We start from the raw sequence: 3,906 nt of genomic DNA, 5'->3' as shown, positions 1-3,906 counted from the left end.
TCTCGAATGACTTAAAAGGTCTTTCTGATTTACTACGAATCCATTTTAAATAGCCTCCGGCTGTACTGGGTGAACGGAGAAAAAAACATGAGCTGTCAAAATGAGATCTAACAATGACAAAAGAAACCACCCAAGAAAACTGCAGGCTTGGGAGCCAAAACCCAGTCTCTGGTTTTCCCTACTGCTGATTTGGGTCTGGAAACCTGAGCACACTCCGGACTTTTCTGGGGCCCTATTTCATGTATCTGTGACAAGCTGGGATGAGAATAGAATACATAGGTCATCCCTTACAGGTCCAAGGTTGTACATGACTCTAAGTTGTGTAATTATAGGTTTGGGAAGTACAGAGTTGCCAGAAGAATGAACTCATTTCCAGGTAGGTGGAGAATCTCTGAGCCAGCAACCCTGGAGTCAGAGGTGTGGTATGTCCACTCCTATATAAACAAAAACATGAATAAAAGCATGGAAAAAATTCCATTTAGGGGCGCCTGGGTGGCTCAGTCGGTTGAGCGTCCAACTTCGGCTCAGGTCACGATCTTGCGGTCCGGGAGTTCGAGCCCCGCGTCGGGCTCTGGGCTGATGGCTCAGAGCCTGGAGCCTGCTTCCGATTCTGTGTCTCCATCTCTCTCTGCCCCTCCCCCGTTCATGCTCTGTCTCTCTCTGTCTCAAAAATAAATAAAATGTTAAAAAAAATTTTTTTAAAAATTCCATTTAACGCAACATAAAAACAGCACATAGAAATGCTGGAGACCATAAAATGGCTGAATCCAGGAAAGCCAAACTAACAAAGCCTCATAAACTGTGCTATCCTGTTTCTTCAGGTGGACAAAAGGACTTCTGACACTGTTGCTTGTTTCTTTGAGGGAAATTCCCAGCAACGGGAACTGAAGCACTGTGGTCAGATCGTCGTGTTTGTGGGACTTACTCTCTCCAAGTTTTCCTGCCAATTTGTTAGAACATATTTCTTGATTAAAGCTATGTTGAAATTGTATACCAGCTGCCAAACTATTTTCAAGTCAGCTTGTAAAGTTTTCACTCCTACAGCACATATCTTTCCTGTGAGGATTTGCAACCATGAGAACTATCATTTAAGATACTTGCATTTATAAGCATGAAAGTGTAATTTCCCATAAAATAAATGCTAAGTGGTCATTTTCATTGAAAGTATCCTAACAGACAACTGTAACAATGTGGTTTTGAAACGCTCTGTAAATTAAGTCTTTGGTGGGTCACACTATGGGAATTTTAAGTCAAAATACTCAAGCACATAAGGCAAGATATGACCTATGTACCTGCATATACCTATATGCAGGTGACTCACCTCAAATGTCAGAAGATACCTGTTCATCTCAGAGACCCTGTTCACACTAGTCCAACATACATGGGCCAAGGATGCTTTCCACATGAGCCTCTGAATCTGTCTTCCTTTCTTCTCTCTGGCTCACTTTAAAATAGGAAGTAACAGCTGCTTTACAAGCCATAAGAAGGCAGTCAGGCAGCTCTGGTGACACGAAAGGGAGCCTTGGTGCTGTCTTCCCTTTCCCAGGCTGCCAACCTGGATACAGGTTCATGGGTTATATACTAGTCCACTCCTTGTGCTGACTCCCTGAGTTATTCCAGACCCAGGAGATGCTACCTAAAAACAGCTGAATCAGTAGACATCCCATTGTACAGCTCTCCGTGACAGCCAGCATCATCTTGCAAGCATACATGTAAACTCAGCTCCTGTGGCCGTGGCCTCAGCAGAGAGGCACAACCTGTGTCACAGTCTTTTGTGCATGAGATCAGACCCTTGAGTGTGTTTATGAAACATGTGCCCATTGTAACATACTGTAAAGTTTGAGACAGTCAATTTATTCGGATGCAGTGGTGATTTTTCTCCAGGGGCAAACATCACAAACATTTTAGAGAATAAATTTCTAGATCTCTTTATGAGCTTAGATAGAATGTATAATTGAATAAAAATGAGATTATACCATAAAAGATGTTCTGTAACCTGATTTTTAACTTAAAGTATGTTATTTAAATGTTTCTATTATAAATAAATATAAATCTATTTTGTTGTATTTTAATGGATGTACTCCATTCTACTAAGGATTTGCCCCATGTTTACCACCCAACCTTCTAATAAACATTTAGGTTATTGCCATGTTTATGCTATATCCACACAATTGAAATAAACTATGGTGCACTTTTTAAAAATATCAAATATTCATTTAACACTTAATACATATAGACTTAATTATTATTAATTATTTAATTAATTAATTTAATTGTAAATGTAGTGAATTATTTTAAATTCCAAAACCTGAACATTTGGACTCACACAGTGTATACCTGTAATTAATGTCTTCAAGTTCTGGTTTTCTCGAATTACTTCCAGTAAGTTCGAAAGATTTTTTCAAAACCAACAATAGGTGTGGCTCTTCTCTCATCTGCTCGTGGAAGTCTGCACCAGCTACTGGGAGGTGGTGGCAGAGAGCAGGTCCTTGGGGCCTAGAAAAGTCCTGCAAAAATGTCTCTGTAGCCATCTCTTGAAGACCCGAAAGTAGGCAAAGTAATTCGGGCTCAAGCTGCCTTTTCTGCAAATGCTGCCAAGCCAGCAATTTCATCTGAAGCTTCTGCTCCCATCTCCAAGAGGGAAGTCTCTTTACCGAACGCATCTGGAGCTCTCTTGGTACGTGGGCCTGAGTTTTAATGAAGAAGAAATCCCTGCAAATAGAGCCTTGGTCCCTGGAGCATCGGATCAGGGGCAGCTGGTAGCAAGACCTTCCAGCAGGAATGTGGTGGCTCCCATAACTGGCAACGATGTTGGACTTTGTGGAGCATAAGTTAAGCATGGGTTTGGGGAAGTCATTTTGTGTAAGGACCAAGATGGAGAAATTAGGCTCAGGCTTAAATCAGTAATAATATCAATAGTAATGGTGTATTTGTTCAGCTGGTCCAGGCAAAATCTCCTGCCTGATTGGTTGGTCTGAAATTTGGAGACCACGTACTCCAGATCAGCTTGGAAAACTGCGCAGAGGCTGGAGCGCGATGAAGCACAAGGCCTTTGAGAGAAGATTACTGACTGTCCAGGATGTTCCAGGGCAGGCCCTCCGAACAGATTCCAGGACAGGCCCTCTGAACGGACAATCACCTTGTGTGAAGGTAGTACTGGACATGTTGGATTTATCTTTAAAAATGGAAAGATGGAGCATCTGGGTGGCTCAGTCTGTTAAGCATCTGACTTTGGTTCGGGTCACTGTCTCAGGGTTCGTGAGTTCGAGCTCCATGTCGAGCTCTGTGCTGACAGCTCAGAGCCTGGAACCTGCTTCGGATTCTGTATCTCCTTCTCTCTCTGCCCCTCCCCTGCTTGTGCTCTGTCTCTCAAAAATAAATAAACATTAAAAAAATTAAAAAAATAATAAAAATAAAAATGGAAAGATAACACCCATAGTGAAAGATAGTTCGGCAGCCAGAATCGGTCTTCTCACAGAACACAGCATCTGTGAAGTTAGTGGGCACAATGTCATTGAGTTGAAGGACTCTCAAACTGCAAACATGGTCAACATCTGAGACTATAGTTACTATTACAACCATGCCTACTTTTATCTTTGAATATATTATTCAAATACAATATCCATTTTATATTATTAAATGGATGGCACCAAGCATTATGAAAAGCCTGATGGATCACACCATTCCTGAGGTTTAAAAGTCATGGCACAGTCGAGAAAGGGTGCCTGGGTAGCTCAGTTGGTTAGTGTCCAACTTTGGCTCAGGTCTCATGGATCATGGGTTTGAGCTCTGAGTCAGTCTCTGTGTGGACAGCTCAGAGCCTGGAGCCTACTTCAGATTCTCTGCCTGCCTCTCTGCCCCTCCCCCGCTCATGCGTGCTCTCTCTCTCTCTCAAAATTAAATAAA

The 3,906-nt window shown here is 42.1% G+C and overlaps 1 pseudogene; it reads left to right on the top strand.

Moving 5' to 3' along the window:
- Positions 1–2,515: 2,515 nt before the first annotated feature.
- Positions 2,516–3,697, top strand: LOC106970839 (syntenin-1-like; annotated as a pseudogene).
- Positions 3,698–3,906: the final 209 nt, after the last annotated feature.

Source organism: Acinonyx jubatus, chromosome A3, assembly GCF_027475565.1.
Source record: "Acinonyx jubatus isolate Ajub_Pintada_27869175 chromosome A3, VMU_Ajub_asm_v1.0, whole genome shotgun sequence".
In the NCBI taxonomy this organism is placed as follows: domain Eukaryota; kingdom Metazoa; phylum Chordata; class Mammalia; order Carnivora; family Felidae; genus Acinonyx; species Acinonyx jubatus.
The sequence above is the reverse complement of the archived record's forward strand: the minus strand, read 5'-3'. Positions and strand labels throughout refer to the sequence as shown.